The following is an 18,581-nucleotide window of genomic DNA, read 5'->3' as shown; positions in this document are numbered from 1 at the left end:
TTATCTTTTGGTCTCAAAGATCATTGCAGATGGTGACTGCAGCCTTGAAATTTAAAAAAAATGCTTGCTCCTTGGAAGGCTCTTATGGAAAATCTGGATAGCATACTAAAAAGGAGAGACATCACCTTGCCAACAAACGTCCAGATAGTTAAAGCTATGGTTTTCCCGTACTTATGTATGGCTGTGAGTGAGACTAAAGGAAGCTGAGAGCTTCAGAATTGATGCTTCAAATTGTGGTGCTAGAGAAGTTTTGGTAGAGCCTTGGACAGCAAAGGAGTCAAATCAGTGAATACTCAAGAAATACTTAAATACTTAAAGAGATTAATTCAGATTGTTTTCTGGAAGCTGAAATACTGAAGCTGTAGTTTAATACTTTGGCCTCTTATCAGAAAAGACCCTGACGTTGGGAAAGATTGAAGGAAAAAGAAAGGGGACAGCAGAGGATGAGATGGATAGATTGTGTGATGGAAACAAGGAACATGACCTTTGATCGACTTTGGGAGATAGTGGAGGAGAGAAGTGCTGGTGGTGCATGGGGTCAAAAGAGTCGGACATGACGGAACGACTAATAACAACAGTAGATGAGTGGGGGAAGAGAGAAATTGGTGGAAACCATGGGTGATGATAAAGAGGTCACAGGCAAGAGAGTGGGACAGGGGACTGTAGAGCATTATGGATCATTTCACCTATAGGCCAATGGGAAAGGACGTAACTAGATCTATAATGAATCATGTGGGCTGGTGGGAGGAGAGCCTTAGACTGTGGTCTGTATTGGTCTCCTTCAGGTCTTCAATCTTTAAAGGCGATATCTAACATTGGATGAGATCTGATTGAGGTGCTCTGACTCCAGACTCATTTTCCTATTGCCCTGTTCCAATTTCTTCTACTGGGTCTTCAACCTTGGCCAACACCTATGTGGTAAAAACAAACCAGTCCCAGGTGGCACCAGGAAGGCGATCCTGCATTTTGTGGAGACTTTTGTCTTTGTGTTTATTTATTTTGTCCCAGGTACTTCGTGGAAGAACCAGCAACACTAGGTACTTTCCTGTGCCTGACTAAAGTAACAGCAGCGGGGGGGGGGGGGGGGGGGCGGAAGTGGGGGGGAAGTGGGTGGGTGGGGGGAGGAGGTGGGTGGGGGGGTGGGAAGCAGCAGGAGCAGCAGCTGCGGGAGCTAACTTCAGCCACCGGTGGATCTGTTATTCAGCTCCAGAGGCTCTTGCTGGGTGGGTCTGCAGTGCCTTCCAAACTCTGGATGTCTGCGTGATAGTGCAGAGCACAGTCTGGCTCTAACCATAGTCTGCTGTGGGCTACAGTGAACCTTGTGCCGGAACACTAATCCCTTCACCATCCATCTCATCCATGCCTCAGATGGTAGAACTCTGACCTGGATAATGGGGTGCTGGGATTAGGTGGTGAATTGTCACATGGGGAAAGTAATTTTGATCTGTAGAACCCCAGCCCTCATGAGATGCAACTATGCTAAAACTAACAGATTCAAAAATTGCACATCTATCCTTTTCAGACTCTTGTGGAATAGCCGAGTTTTGAGTTGGAATTATTGGAATCGAATTAGGGTAATTTTCCTGCTTCTGCTATTCTGAGTCTTCACTTCTTATTTTCCTGTTCTGTTCTTTTTCTGAAATCTCCTGCAATTCAAACTGGTGTGAGAAGTTGGGGATGAAAATTGCACTCCAGAAATTAAGATTTTGGAGAAAGAAAGGGAGTGGAGTGGGCAGGGTGGAGGAAAGTGCTTTGGAAGTCGGGTACATAGGAATCTACACAATCTGGTGATGGCCAGATGCCTAGGAAATGTAGGTTATGAGAGTTCAGTGGTTGAGAGAGCTTGCCTTCCACCCTGTACCTCAGGATCTTAAGCAATGGAATGCTATGGATCTTGAATTATTGCGTAAAACAGTAGCCTGTGGGTTGCCCAGAGAGACCACACTGAGCCTGTCCCTGCTAGTAGACGTTCTCATTTTCACCTTGGAAGGAACAGTAAAGTTTGTTAAAGCTCTGCCTTTGGCAGGATGAAGCTTGTTATCTGGACTCCATTGCTCTACAATCACCTAGTCCAATTCTTACTTTTTTTTCGTAATAGATAAACTTAGGCCCAAAGAATGACTTACCTAAACTTACATAATTTACATAATTTAAGTATCAGAGCCAGGATTGAAACTTTTGGTCTCAGTTGCCAAATTCAGGGCTCTTTGCACTAGTCTACCATGTTCCCTTATAAGAAAATATTTCCTTTCTAGCTACTAGCCCAAGTATGTATTCTTTGGTCATGCACCTTGTACCTTGAGGTCTGCTCTATTGAGTGAATTAGATGGAAGCTCTCTCTCTTACCTTGGCAACTTTTACTGCAGAGCCATAACCAGTGGAAAATCCACAGCCAATCAGGCAGACTTTTTCCAGAGGAGCAGATGAATCAATCTTTACAACGGAGATTTCATCACCACTGTGTACTCACTGAAGGAGCTGACGCCAGGAAATGATGAATTGGCTTCCCTCGGCAGGTAAATCTGGTGGTACCATCTTGCAAAGTGCCTTTAGCGGCACTTAGGCTAATCAAGGAAACACACACACACACACACACAGATACACACCATGAGACATAGGCATCAACACAAATACAATTCCAGTGCTACCCCAAGGGAAAATAGTAGAAACCTACTCATTTTCAGTGCAAAGGTTGCCATTCGGGTGCTTACAAACTTTGCATTTCCTGCACTGTGGAGTAAGAGTGGGATGACTTTGTCACCTATGGGGAGAAGAGAAATTATTGTTAAAATCTAGAATTACAAGATTTTAAATTTGATGTTCATCTTGTCCAAGCCCCATCTTATAGAAGAGCAAAGTGGGTCCCAGTGTTAGGAAACAAAATTATGTCACACTTTTTTTTTTGTTTTTGGTGAGGCAGTTGGTGTTAAGTGATTTGCTCAGGGTCACACAGGTAGTTAAATGTCATGTGTCTGAGGCTGGATTTGAACTGAGGCCCTCCTGACCCCAATGCCAGAGCTTTATCAGCTGTGCCACCTAGCTGCCTCTATATTACACTTTTTGAGGCATGTAAGTTCTGCACCCATTATCTCATTTGATACAACAACCCTATAAAGTATGCTCCCATTTTGGGGAGATGGGGAAATTTAGACTTAGTGAGGCAGAGTGATTTATTTGAAGTTCGTAGCTAGAAAGTTGCAAAAATATGATTTAAACCCAAGTCTTCTGATATCTATCTAGAACTCTTTCTACTGCCTCCCCATATACATAAACAAAGAAAGAATCTCTAGGCAGTAGCACACTACCTTTGACATGAAACATTTCCACATCTCCCAAGCTGCTAGTATCTCTCTGCTTCTGTGTATTTTTGTATATGTTGTGTTCCATGGTAGAATATAAGCCCCTTGGGGACAGGGATTATTTTGCTTTTGTCCTTGTATCCTCACACCTTAATATAGTACCAGGTACATAATAGTTGCTTAATAAATGTTTTTAGATTGATCAGAGGCATACCATGGAAAAGGCACTGGCTCTGGGGTCAGAGGTTCAAATTCTTCCTCAGATATTGCCTATTTGTGTGTCCTTGGACACATTGCTTAACTTCCCTGGTCCTCAGTTTTCTTATCAGTAGAGTTCATTGGCTTAAAAGGATTCTGAGGCCCCATCCAGCTCTGTGTCTCTGATCCTGGGATTGACTGACTGATTGCATTGTCTGCAAGGTAAGACTCATGGGAAATGAATCGTGACTGGTCATTATCATATTAGTCTCTGTGACTGTTCTGTCATGGGCAATTGGTCCAGCAGAGAAGTGCAAAAGTTCAAAATTCCTCCTGTGAATTTCAGCACATGGGTCTTAGGATGGATAGGCCTCTATAATTCTGCCAGGTGTTAGACAGATGTGGTATGTCATGTTGGTTTGGGGCACATGGGAAATGAAAAGTTTTCGGTGCAAGAAAAAGCAAAATGTCTTAGTTTTTCTCGCTGTGTTAATGCTTAGTTGTAATATTATGTCAATACTATGTTTTGTTGGATATCCTTACTCCTTTCTCTCTCTTTCTCTTTGTTATTTATTTATTTTTTTGGTAAGGCAATCAGGGTTAAGTGACTTGCCCAGGGTCACACTAGTAAGTGTCAGGGGCCGGATTTGAACTCAGGTCCTCCTGACTCTAGGACTGGTGTTCTATCCACTGTGCCACCTAGCTGCCCCCCTTACTTCTTTCTCAAGGGAATATTTTTTAAATGCTTGCTTTATATATATTCATTTGCACGTTGTCTCCTCCACTAGTTGTAAGCTCCTTCAGGGCAGAAACTGCATTTTGCCTCTTTTTCTATCCCCAACACTCAGCACAGTGCCTGCCACATAGTAGCCACTTAATATTTCTTGAATTGAATTAATAACTAACATTCATATAGCACTTCAAGTGCTTTACATGGATTACCTTATTGGATTCTCAAACAGTCCTGTGCTATAGGTGCTATTATTATCTCTGTTTTATAGATTAGGAAACTGAGTCAGATAGCAGTTAAGTGACTTGCCCAAGATCACACAGCCAGTAAATGTCCAAGGTAGAATTTGAACTCAGGTCTTCCAGACTCCAGACCAAAGAAAAATCGAACATTTTAGAATGTAAGAATTTGAAACGTAGTTAAAATGAGTATTAAGGATTTTTCTGTAGAGTTTCTTTATCTGTCTTTTTTTCTCTGTTCTGCACTACCAAGGACAGTGTTAGATTATTCAATTAAAATGTGAATAAGCAGATACATTGTAACTGGCGGTGGCCATAACTGGAGCTTGCAGTTACTTTTAACTTTCATCTTCAAAGAACTTTAACCATGTCCATCCACATTCAGTCATTTCTTTCTCATTCAGAGCATATGCTTGTGGTTGGGGATGATGCAGCCCTCACTGTAAAGCTGGAAGCTGCCTGACTACCTCGACTGTCTTCCAATTGGAATTTTTGTCCATCAACAACATTATCTTCACTAGCTTGAACTGAAAGTAAGAACCAAAAAAAAACCACTTTAATGTTCCACTGCTGTTTGTGTTTTACCTGGTTTTACAGAAGTCACCTCATCTCCAATGCTTTCCACAATCCCTGCAGCCTCATGCCCCAGGATTACTGGGAGGGGGTAATGCCATGACCCACTTATCACATGGTCATCAGAGCGACAGATTCCTGTTGCCACAATCTGCAAGAGAAGAAGAGGATGATGACACCTTTGAGAGTTTACAGGAACTCCTTGGGACCTATGCATGTCATTCCCACACCTCTTGAGTACTTGTTACTATATACAGTAACAGAACAACTTTGAGTGACTAAGTCATTTTGACTATTACAAATATCCAAATTAAGTACAAGGGACATATAAAGGAAGACACTATTTGGATCCAGAGAAAGAACTGATAAATAGAAGTATGCATAGAATAATTTTACATATACATATATACACACATATATATTTGTGTCCAATGGTAGCCATCTCTAGGGTGTGGAGGGGATGGAAGACAAAATTTACATGATAACTTTATTATATATTCAAAAGCAATATCAAAGTGTGTATTATATATTCAAAAGGAATAGCAAATTGTACACAATAGATTTGCAGTTTCTTGTGCAATCATCTTTTTTAAAAATTCCGTTGTTATGGAAGTGCTTCTTTTTTTTTCACAAATTAAAAATACAATAGGCAGGTAAAAAAAGAAAATGATGATAACAGATTATGGTGACGATGTGGCATTATCCTTGTCATCATTGCCAGTTATCATCATGACTGAGTGATGCTTTGGAAGGATATACTATATTCAGAATCAAAGGACCTGTGTTCAAAACTTGACTCTGCTCCTTGGACAAGTCCTTTTACTTTTGCCATTGTAATTTCCTCAGCTCTAAAATGTCTAGGTTGGACCAGATGCCCCTGAAGCTCCCTTCCATCTTGAAATGTAGAATCCCATGATCATTATTATCACTAGAAACTCTAGGGGTATACTCTACCCTCAGACAAATAACTATGACATCAGCTGGGAATAAGAATGAGTAGAGATGCAGATAAAGTATCAATGAAAATGTGATAAGAGCTTTCAGTGGGAGAGATTCAAAAAGGATTCATGATGTCAGGGGCATCTCAGCTTGACCAGGAAGGAAAAGTCCTTCAATGGGGCAAGTTCAAAGTTCAGAAAGGAGTGCTTTCCAGTAACACACAGTCTACAGAGGCAGGAAAGTGGGGGAGGAGATCATGGAACCACCAGCTGCGCCATGTGCCTAGAATGGAGACATCAAGAAGGTAAGGACTGGGAAATAAATCTGGAAAAGTAGGGTGAGGTCAGACTCTAGAAGGCTTTACCTGATAGACTATTGAGCCTGTATGCATTCAATAGACAAGAGAAAACCACTGTAATTTTTTAAACAAAATCATGTCATGGCAAGATTGGAACTTTAGGTATATATATTCTTTTTTTTTTTTGAGGGGGGGAGAATTTTTTAAAATTAAATTAATACTTAATTTTTTCAATTACTTGTAAAACAATTTTTGACATGTATTAAATTTTTTTTGAGTTTCATACTGTCTCCCTCTATACCCCTCTGCTCATTGAGAAGCAAACAATTTTGTATAGGTTACACATGTGCAGTCATGCAAAATATATTTACATGTTAAGGAATATTTATTTTTGCATTAACTCTGTGAGGGAGACAGTGAATGCATTCTTTACTTCACCTCACAGATGATGACATCAGTACTCTAAGAAGTGACTTGTTAAGATTGTCATAGCTTGTAAGTGACTTCAGTCCAGTTCTTCTGACTTGTTGGCTACTGTCTGTTTTGCCCTACAGTAGGCAGTATGGTAGAATGGACAGATCATTGGCTCTGACATCAGAAGACCTGGGTTCAAATCTTGCTTCTGATGCTTGCTTTACTTTCCTTGTTACTTTGGGCAAATTATCTAACCTTTCTGGGCCTCAATTTCCTCTTCTGGATATTCTAGATGGCCTCTGAGGCCATTTCCAGCTTTTGACCTATAGCTTATATATCAATAGCTTCTTTTGTAGTAGCACAGAGATTCTCACCAGGCTGTTTTTGGGATGGTGGGTGTGGGAGGAAGGACTCCTGATCAGTTTTCCCACCCCATGTAAGTGCAAAGAATATATAGCTTATCTCTGGGCATTGTTCAACCCCCAGACTTATTCACTATCCATTTCCTTCCCTGAGGTCCAGAGGTATAATGTTTCAGAATTTGCAAATGATCTGTGTTCTTTCCAGAAAAAAAAAATCAAATTTACTGTTAGAACTGCAGCCAATGTTGAACATAGTATCATTCTATAACTTGAGGGTTTCTTTCTTTTCTTTTTTCTTTTTTACCTTAATTCGAACTTCATTGGCCTTGGGTGGGGCAACTTCTACTTCCTCAATGGACAAGGGTTTGTTGAGCTCCCAAAGAACAGCAGCTTTGCATTTAATGGCCTGGAAATGAAACAGAAATGAGGTGAGTGGCTAGTGATCCCCTCTGCTAAATAGTATTATCAACTTCATACACCTGAGAGGCAGTTTGAGTTTGAGATGTCCATGAGACGTAGATGTGAGAAATATCCAGCAAAGGGATGGACATTTGGTTTTGGAATTCAAGAAGGATATGTGAGCAAGATATGTAGATTTGGGAGTCCTGGCTGCATGCTTGATCACCAAATCCTGGGCAGCCAGGGATGTGCTGCAGCCAGCTCACACTTGCTGATAAATTTTTAGTGTGAGTATTTATACCTCAGAGATCAGCAAAGCTAGTAATAAGGGCTTGCTTTAGTATTTTCTTGATTATCTAGACTAAGAAAATGTTAATAATATAGATTAAGTTAGAAAGTATGGCATGATTTTTGCAGAGTTCAGAAACCCAGTTGTTAAACATTTAGTAGTACAATCTTGACAGGAGCTGATGAGATCTCTCTCTCTGTCTCTCTGTCTCTCTGTCTCTCTCTCTCTCTCTCTCTCTCTCACACACACACACACACACACACACACACACACACACACACAGAGACTGTTATTAACGTTTTTTGTGGATCATCTATACAAAGGGTTATGGGTAGACCAAATATTTCTACCCTGAGGTACTATAGTAAATTGTCTCTCCCACTAGAAAGTTAGTTGTCTCTAGGAAAAAGGATAGTGAAGTCAATACATTTATTAAAGTGCCCACCATGTACTGTGTTAAGCACTAAGAATACAGCATCTTTTGATATTCCAGAGAAGCTAATGGATCCCTTTTGAGAATGATTTTAAATGCATAAAATGAAATACATAGAATTACAAAGAAAACCAATTATATTGACGTATGTTATCAAAATATTTTTTAAAAAAAAACCTCAGAGAGTGAAGGTGAAGAACCTGAGAGAGAAAAAAATAGAGGGAGAGGAGAGAGAAAGGAGGAAAAAGAAAGAACCTTGGGATAAACACACACATAGAAGATCGACTTGGATAGATGACTCCTTGATCCAATCCTGCCCCGGATATATCTGGAGTATATCTCTAGACAACTATGGCTGATTTTGTAATTCTCAGGTCAGGAAAGTCTTTGATCAAGATATTAATTTTACATTAGACAGTAATCTTGGAGGGCCTCTTGTGTGTGTATTTACATTAACTTTAAAGTTTTAGCAAAACAAAATCAGATGATTTCATTGGAGGCATTGCAGTATAATAATCTCTAAATTATGACTCTAATACTTAGCACGAAGTCAGTGGTAATCTAAAGTAGCAGAAATTTCAGTATTGAGTCTTCCAATGTTAATCAAGCCAAGTCATGTAACATTTACAAAGCCTCAGTGTTCTCATGTGTAAAATGGGCATAGCAATAACTAGAACCTTCTTCAAAGGTTTTTGTAAAGATCACAAGATGAAGATGTAAAGGGCTTCTATCAAAATGCCATTACTATTATTAAATCATTCCTATAATTACAATTATCAAATTGCTATTTGCTATTATTATTATTAAATCATTACAATTATTAACAAATTACTCTTTACTATTAATAATATTAAATTAGTATTTACTATTATTATTGTCATTACTGTTATGAAAATACTATTTACCATTATTGTTATTAAATCATTCCTATTATTAAATGACTTTATTAATTACTAAATAAATTAATATTACTATTACTGTTTACTACTGTTATCAAATCATCTATTATTAATTACTATTTATTATTACTAAATTATTACTATTACTATGTACTATTCTTCTTAAATCCTTACTATTCTTACTAATACTGTTATTAAAGTGTTATTTACTACTATTATTATTAAATCATTCCTTTTATTAAATTACTAATTACTATTACTATTACTAAATCATTATTATTACTGCTTACTATTATTACTATTAAACCATTACTGTTATTTAATCTTTAAATGCACTCATGTTCACACATAAAATGCTTTCTCTATATCTATCCTCCACTAAAGTCTTAGGCTGATATTTCATACTGCTGTGAACATGTCCGTGGATGTTGGGGAGCAATGTGAAAAGAAATAGGTTCTGTCCTTTTCCATCCTCTTTCTTCCTCTTCTTTCTTGTCTTCTCTCCTTCTCTCCTACCAGAACTAGTGCTCAGGTATAAACACATTTAATCAGTATTTGTGGGCCGATGATGAGGGTCTAGACACTCCAATTTCCACTGCTTTATGGTCTTAATGATTTGATGCTAGGTGTTAGAACAGTAAGCCATATATAATGCAGTCCTCCCAGTTCCACTAATGAAATAATGTCTCTGATTCCAATCCCTTGTTTTCTTTAAGACACGAACACAGTGATAGAGGAGATAAGATGAATTATGTTCTTCTAATGTAAAGTAAGCTTCTTCATGAAAAGACTTCACTGAGTTCAGACTTAGCCCCATCTGGTTTGGAGTTAGCTCCTTACATCCCTGTGCCTTTCTTTTAGACATTGAAGGAGACAGATGTGAATGACTAGATACACAGGCCAGACATAATTAGAAAAAAAAATACTATAGTGGTACTTCAGAATTTTCTCTCAGGAAAGAAATCATACTTTGCTGATAATTATGTTAAAGAGTATCTTATTCATAGATTCAAACAATAACAGTGTATCTACCTCTTTAGGAATTATACTTAATAAGGGTATTAGTAATGGTAAGTAAAGTTTCTGCTTACTTTTCCTGCTGTGGCCATTCTGTGGTCACGGTTTTCCCTTTGCTGTGCAGGTCAAAGGACTGTGCCTGAATTTCTTCTGACTCCCTAGCTGCCTCGTTGAACAAAGCAGAAAGATCACAGGAAGCTTTGTCCCTACTCTGGATTAATATACTGTCTCAAACACATGACTTTGGGCCTTGAACCTCCTCCAAACGGCTGATCTTTCATTCTCCTACCTATGAGGCAATGAAATGCACTAAGACAATATTTGTTTGGTGTGTCATGAGTGTATTAAACAAAATCTCTGTAAATAATGCTTTTGTTGCTTTGCCTTTATTTTCCTTCCCCAGCCTTATTTGGCATCTAGATAAGATTAAGGGGAAAATGACAGTTAACTTGAAATATTTCAAGGGTCATCATGGCTGAGAGAACAAATTGTGATATTTGGCTCCACAGGAAAATGAGGATTAAGGGAACATAACTTTAGAACTGTATGTGACTGAAGAGGTCTAGTCCAGAACCACCATTTTACGGACGAAGTCCAGATGAAGGAAGGAAAGAAGGAAGGAGGGGATGAAGGGAGAAGGGAAGCAAGGAAGGGAAAAAGGAAAAAAAGAAAGGAAAAAGGGAGGAAAGAAAGGGATGGAGGAAACAAGAAAGAAAGGAAGGAAGGAAGAATGGAAGGGATTGAAGGAAGGAAGAAAGGGGGGAGGAAGGAAGGAAGGAAGAAAGGAAGAGAGGAGGGAAAAAAGCATTTGTCAAGCACCTACTTTGTGACAAGTACTATGATAAGTGCTTTACAACTATGTCCTTTGGTCCTTTAAACCACCCTGAGAGGGAGGTGCTATAATTCCCCACATTTCAGAGTTGCAGAGACAGAGACTTGCCTGGGCCACCTAGCTAGGAAGTATCTGAGGCTGGACTTGACTTAAGGTCTTCCTGACTCCAGCTCAGTGCTCTATCCACCCTGCCTGGCATAAGAGGAAGTAAATGGGATTAAAACGATTAGGACAGCTCTGTGACACAGTAGATAGTGTGCCAGGCCTAAAATCAATAAGATTCATCTTCTTGAGTTTGAATGTAGCCTTAGACACTTAGTAGCTGTGTGACCCTGGGCAAATCACTTCACCCTGCTTGTCTCCATTTCCTCATCTACAAAATGAGCTGAAGTGGGAAACAGCAAACCATGCCAGTATTTTTGCTAAGGAAACCTCAAATGGGTTCACGAAAAGTCTCACATGACTGAGCAATAAAAATTAGAGCTATCCCCTCAGCAAAAAAAAAACACCACAAAATGAACGAAGCCAAAGAGAGGAAATTCTACATAGGAAGCAGTATGTTCTGTCTCAGACTTTCTTTTCCCTTCCTGAGGAAGCATTCACCATCCTCAGGTCTTCTGGGCATTTCCACTTGCCTACTTAGTGCCTTCTTTGCAACTCCAAAGTAATAGACTTCACACTTGTCTGGCATTATATTGTTTACAAGGTGTTATCACACATTATTATATTCTGTCCTTAACAACAGCCCTGGGAGAGAGGCAGGGGTGATGCTGGGGCTGCCTGCATGACATTGTTACTATGGAACTGACCCTCAATCAATCACAAGTAATTAAGTGCCCATACTGGGTCAGATGCTCTATTAGGTTCCAGGAGATTTGTCTTGACAAAAGTGAGACTGTCATTCTCTATGGAATACCATTCTAAAGAAGACCTTATCTATATATCCTCATATATATGCATGTGCAACCTCCCACCTGGGGCCATTTACCAAATTTCCAGTCTTGTTAGTTAGGGGGCAGCTAGATGGTACAGTGGATAGTGTGCTGGGCCTGGTATTAGGAAGACGTGAGTTCAAGTCTGTCCTCAGACACTTATCAGTTGTGTGACCCTGGGTAAGTCACTTTGCCTGTTTGCTTCAGTTTCTTCATCTGTAAAAGGAGCTGTAAATGGAAACAGCAAACCACTCTAGCATGTTTGTCAAGAAAACCCTAAATTGGGGGGTGTGGAGCCAAGAGAGCAGAATAAAAGCAGTGAGTTTCTTGAACTCTCCCCCAAACCCCTCCAAATACCTGTGAAAATGACTCTAAACAAATTCTAGAGCAGCAGAACCCAGAAAAAGATGGAGTGAAACAAATTTCCAGCCCAAGACACCCTGGATGGTTGATAGGAAAAGTCTATCATGCCAGTCTGGGCGAGGAGTAGAGTTCAATGTGAACATACAGGCAGAGACCAGAACTCAGAAAACCTGGGGGAGGCCCCAGGGGACTGAATCATGGGCAGCTGTGGTGGTTTCCATACTTCTCAACCCACAAATGCCAAAGACAATTTAGAAGGTCAGTAGGAAAGTTCTGTGACTGTAGTGAGAGAGAAGCATGTTCGCAGCCCCATTCCCAGCATAACCCCAGGGCTCTGGCTGCTTCTGGAGCTCTCAGCCCACAGATGGAGGGGGGGTTATGCAGTTGATCAGAGGGAGATTGCAGGGATCTCTTTGCTGGTGCTGAGGCAGGATTCTCTTGCTTTGCCCATGCTTTGATCTGGGTAGCAGTCATGGGAGGTGATCCTGGGGTGAGGAGAAGTGCTGGCCAGGTAAAGCTTATGGCATGGTACAGAGAGAATCCTCCTCACACAGTTTCAAGGCAGAAAAGAGTGCTTATGGTCACTCCTGGACTAGAGCAGGCCAGGAAAGGAATAAACACCTCTCCTTTGATCATGCCACCTTGGAAGAACTGAAAATTTATAGGTCCCTAGAAGTACCTCTGAAAACAACTGAACAAAACCCCTGAAGCTAGGGATGGTTACACCCTCCACACTGGAAGCAGAGCTCCCTTCAGAAAGAGTTAAAAAGTCAAGTAATTGGGTGGAAACATGAGCAGGCAGTGAGAAAAGAAAACCTGACTATATAATCTTACTTTGGTGAAAAAGATCAAAACATGCTATCAGAAGAAGACAACAAAGTCAAAGCTCCTACACTCAAATCCTCCAATAAAAATATGAATTGGTCTCAGGCCGTGGAAGAGTCGAAAAAGGATTTTAAGAAGCAAGTAAGAGAAGTAGAGGAAAAATCGGGAAGAGAAATGAGCATGAGGCAAGAAAATCATGAAAAATGAGTCAACAGCTTGTGAAAGGAAACCTAAAAAAACATTGCAGAAAACAACTCAGGGGTAACCTGAGTTCCAATCTGGCCTCAGACCTTTAGTACCTCTGTGCCCTGGGCAAGTCACTTAACCCCAATTGCCTAAGAATTAAAAAATATTAGATTAACCCAAATGGCAAAAGAGGTCCAAAAAGGCAATGAGGAGAAGAATGCCTTAAAAAGCAGAATTGGCCAGATGGAAAAGGAGGTCCAAAAGCTCGTTGAAGAAAATAATTCCTTAAAAATTAGAGTGAAGGAAATGGAAACTAATACCTGTATAAGAAATCAAGAAATTAGAAAACAAAACCAAAAGAATGAAAAAAGAGAAGAGAATGAAATATCTCATTGGAAAAAAAAAACAAGACCTGTAGAATAAATCTAGGAGAGATCATTTAAAAATTACTGGACTACCTGAAAGCCATGATTGAAAAAAGAGCCTACATATCATCTTTCAAGAAATTATTGAGGAAAACTGCCTTGATATTCTAGAACCAGAGGGTAAAATAGAAATTGAAAGAATCCCTGCTTACCTCATGAAAGAGATCCCCAAAGGAAAACTCTTAAGAATATTATAGCTAAACCCCAGACTTCCCAGGTCAAGAAGAAAATATTGCAAGCAGTCAGAAAGAAACAATTCAAGTACTGTGGAAACCCAATCAAGATAACACAAGATCTAACAGCTTCTACATTAAGGGATCAGAGGTCTCGAAACGTGATATTCTGGAGGTCAAAGGAGCCAGGATTAAAACCAAGAATCATCTACCCAGGAAAACTGAGTATAATCTTTCGGGGGAAAAGTGGATATTCAATGAAATAGAGAACTTTCAGGCATTCTTGATGAAAAGACCAGAGCTGAATAGAAAATTTGACTTTCAAATACAAGACGCAAGAGAAGCATGAAAAGGTAAATAGGAAAGAGAAAATCATAAGGGACTTATTGAAACTGAACTGTTTACATTCCTACATGGAAAGATGATTGTAAATCATGAGACTTGGAAAGGTGATATTTGTAACTCCTGTGAGTTTTCTTTGTATCAGGGTATTTGGAGGGAATATATATATACATATACACACCCACCCACACACACATATATATGAATATATATACATATATGTATATATATACTCACACACACACACACATATATATATACTATATTACTATATATATATATATATATATATATATATTTATAGAGAGCACAGGGTTAGTTGAATATGAAGGGATGTATCTAAAAAATTAAATTAAGGGGTGACAGAGGTTTGTACTGGGAGAAGGAGAAAGGAGAGAGATAGAATGGAGTAAATTATCTCTTATAAATGTGGCAAGAAAAAGCTTTTATTGTGGAGGGGAAGAGGAGGGAAGTGAGAGGGAATGAGTGAATCTTATTTTAATGGCATTTGGCTTAAGGAGGGAATAACATACATACCTACTTGGGTATGGGAATGTATCTTACCCTATAGGAAAATAGGGGGTAAGGGGATAAGAGAGTGGGGGATGATATAAGGGAGGGCAGATTGGGAAGGGATAATCAGAAGCAAACACTTTTGAGGCGGGATAAGGTCAAAGAAGAGAATGGGACAAATGGGGGTGGGGGAGAGAATTGGATAAATGCCATTTTCAATTTAGGATGTCTGCCAGGAGTTGATTGGTGGATTCTTTCTATGGCTATTCTGCCCTCTGGTTCTAAGATCTCAGGGCATTTTTCCTTGATGATTTCCTAAAAGATACTATCCAGTCCCTTTTTTTCCATCACAATTTTTAGGTAGACCAATAATTTTTAAATTGTCTCTCCTGGATTGATTTTTCCAGGTTAGTTGTTTTACCAGTGAGGTATTTTACATTTTCATCTATTTTTTCATTCTTTTGTTTCTGTTTGACTGATTCTCATTCTCTCATAGAGTCATTAGCTTCCATTTCCCTAATTCTAATTTTTAGCAAATTGTTTCTTCTATTAGATTCTATACCTCCCTCCCCATGTGGCCAATTGTGTTTTTTTAGGGACTTGTTTTCTTCAGTGTACTTTTCCCCCAGTTTGCCAATTGCATTTTTTAAGGTCTTGTCTTCTACAGTTAAAAAGCTGTTGACTCTCTTTTATACCTCTCATTTCTTTTCCCATTTTTTCTTCTCCCTCTCTCATTTAACTTTTAAAACCTTCTTGAGCTCTTCTAAGAAGGTTTTTTTTGGGGCTTCAGACAAGTTAATATTCCCTTTTGAGGTTCCAGATGTGGGTTTGTTGACGATGTTGTCCTTTTCAGAATTTCTGCCTTGATCTTCACTGTTGCCATCATATGAATCTATGGTACATTTCTTTTTGCTCATGGTGTTTCCTTATTCCCTGGTCTTTAAAGAAATTGAGCTCTCCTGCTGGGGAGCAGAGGGCACTTACCCAAGCTTCTTGTGTCGGAGCCCAGGGCTTGGTCACTGGCTTTGTCTGCTGGGGACTCTGATGCTGGCAGTTTAACCGGTTAACTCCAACTGGCATTTGGAGGCTGTAGGGTTCTGGCAGTTTAACTGGTGTTGGGCTGGAATCAGCAACACTGGCACTCTAGGGGTAAGGTTGGGTAGTGTGTCTCCTGGAGATTTCCTGCCCACCTTTCCTTCCTTTTGCTTTCTCTTCAGCTCCTTTCAGATGGATGTTGTAGGATGTTTATCCTCCTGGGGCCCCTTGGAGCTGCTTCCTTTGGTCTTGCTGAGACACTGAGACAGCTGGTTGCTGTAGAATGTGAAGGCACCCATGTGTTTCCAAGCTGGTTTCCATTGGTTCCCCCTCCCTCACTGAGGCACTCAGGGATCCAGGTGTTGGTGTTTTCCTGCTCCACCAGCTGGATTTCAGGACCTCCCCCTGGTACGTTGAGGTGGGGCTTTCCACTAGCTGTCTGGGATGCCTCCTGTTCTGTACTGCTCCCCTTTCCCCAGGGCCAGAGGGGCCTTTCCTGTTAATCCCTCAAGGGACCTAGGCTGCCAGACTGCTGCACCCTGTCTTTGTTCTGGTTCAGCTATCCTAGGGTTTTTCCTGGATGATATTTTCTGGGCTTTCAGAGGTTAGTAAGGGATGGGAAGAGTGGCTTAACTTTTACTCTATCATCTTGGCTCCCAGAAGTGCAACCTGAGAATAGGCTAAATGGAGGGAATGGAGATATGTCAGTCTTTCACCACATAAACATAATGGAAATGTTTTGCATGACTACAAATGCATCATCTATACTGAATTGCTTGCCTTGTAAGTGAGGTTGGGTAGGGAGAGAGGGAGGGAAAGAATTTGGAACTCAAGGTTTTTAAAAAAATGTTAAAAAGTGTTTATACATACAACTGGGAAATTAGATATACAGCAATGGGGTATAGAAATCTATCCTGCCCTACAACAAAATGGGGCAAAAAGATAAGGGGTGGGTATGATAGAAGGGAGAAGAGGTTGGGGGAAGAGAATATACACCATTGGGGTAGGGAGAGGGGAGAAATGTGGAGAAAATTTGGAACTCAAAATCTTTTGAAAGTGAATGTTGTAAAGTAAAAATTAATAAATTATTTAATTAAAAAAAAAAAGAAAACCCTAAATGAGATCATGAAGAGTTGGACAGAACTGAAAAATGACACAAAAGTCAAATATTCTTTTCGTTCATAATATCTAATAAATAAACAAGATAACTCACCCAGACTGAGTGATTCCTTCACTTTATTGTGAAGGGAAAACAGTGAATTGTGGTTAAGCATTTATGAAGCACCTACTATCTGTGCTGAGTACTTTAGAAATAGCATCTCTTTTGATCCTCCCAATAAGCCTGGGAGGTAGGTGCTAATTTCATCCCCATTTTACAGATGAGGAAACTGAGGCAAACAAAGGTGAACTGACTTGCCTCAAATCTTAAGTATTTGAGGCTGAATTTGAACTTAAGTCTTTCTGACTCCAAGCCCAGAGCTCTAGCCACTGTGCCACCTTCCCTAAAGTGCCAAGCAAGCCCTACTCCAGAGTCTGAAGGAGTATAAAACCCCTCTCTGGTGGGTTCCCCATTGATTGTCAATTAAGTAGCCAGTATGCAATGAACAATCAGCACATAACTTGCCCCCTTACCTGGGTCGCACTCTGATCTTGCACACACAAGAACTTCCCTTTAGGTTTAGCTCTTGCTGAGCTCTGAAGGTAGGGTTATCTGCCTTCCTCTCTAGCTCTGTGGAAAACTCATGTGCCTGGTGGTACATATGACCCCCTTTTGTGCCTTTTAGTCTCCAATCTTGGCCTCAAAAGTGTATATATCCAAGGACTTGGGTTCTATTCCACGATTCCCTGAATGACATTTTCTGGACCCGGTACTTTTTCTTACAGAGTCTTCTAAGAGGTAGAATCCCTCAGAGATTGGACTGATGCATGTATCTAAGGGTTTGTGTGTGTTCTGTGTGTGTTTATGGCCTTGTATATGAAACAGCATAAATATGCTATGTAGCCTACATATGTACAAATAGTTGAGATTTCATTATATAGGTGTCCATCAAGTTCTGTGTCTATGCCCTCAATATTTTTTTTTCCGTGGACTTTGATAATATGTGTTACCCCTTGTGTCTCAGTTTCTCTGTAGCTGGGGAGATAATTATAGGGCTGCTCAGAAGGTTGGAAAGAGATGCTGGTGAAGGACTGCCCAACAAGCTGTGACCACATCAAAGAAGGTGGTGTGCTCTGTGAGCAAAGCAGAATTACAGTGGCTCAAAAAATGTGAGATGCATAAATTTGGAGACATCTTCACTCCAATTGTTCATACAGACTATTTGTGCCTGAACTAGGGTCGAGCATGCCAAACTTGTATTGGTTTGATCTACCACAGTCAGACACATTGTACCTCAACTCCAACGTGGTCATGTCATTTTGGTCCTCTTGGAGAACAAAGGACCGCAAGCAACTGATGAACCAGTATACGTTTGAAAGATCAGTAATGTAGTTTAGCAGGAGAGAACAATGGCTTTGCTTCTGGTGATTTGTTCCAGCATCCCCACCACCACTCATTTGCAAAGAAGAGAAAAGGAGTTACTGGGTTAATACTGTTGATTGTCCCCTCCTGGATACTCTGTCTTCTTTGACTTCCATGACACTGCTGTCTCTTCACTTTACTCCTCCCTTTATGACTGTCTCTTCTCAGTCTGCTTTGATGGGTTCCTCCTTTCCACTAAGTGTGAGTGTCCCTTGAGATTCTGTCCTTGACCATCTATCATTCTCTCTCTCTACTCTTCCTCTTGGTGATCTTGATTTAATCAGGTCCCATGGGTTGAAGTATGATTTCTATAGAGATTACTCCAAATCTACATATCCAGAGGTA

General features: G+C 40.1%; 2 pseudogenes across 2 annotated transcripts in view; both read right to left on the bottom strand.

Annotated features, from left to right (window-relative positions):
- Positions 1-18,581, bottom strand: part of LOC110209639 (alcohol dehydrogenase E chain-like) — a 164,072-nt pseudogene that overhangs the window by 10,680 nt on the left and 134,811 nt on the right. The window lies entirely within an intron of this gene.
- On the bottom strand, positions 2,323-15,740 carry LOC110203901 (alcohol dehydrogenase E chain-like; annotated as a pseudogene). Its single transcript, XR_013484038.1, has 6 exons — positions 15,665-15,740; positions 10,164-10,378; positions 7,357-7,458; positions 5,052-5,190; positions 2,675-2,761; positions 2,323-2,564 (listed from the first exon to the last, which is right to left on the bottom strand). The product of XR_013484038.1 is annotated as an alcohol dehydrogenase E chain-like (transcript).

This window comes from Phascolarctos cinereus, unplaced genomic scaffold (genome assembly GCF_003287225.1).
Source record: "Phascolarctos cinereus isolate Bilbo 61053 unplaced genomic scaffold, phaCin_HiC Scaffold_9;HRSCAF=440, whole genome shotgun sequence".
NCBI lineage: Eukaryota > Metazoa > Chordata > Mammalia > Diprotodontia > Phascolarctidae > Phascolarctos > Phascolarctos cinereus.
The sequence above is the reverse complement of the archived record's forward strand: the minus strand, read 5'-3'. Positions and strand labels throughout refer to the sequence as shown.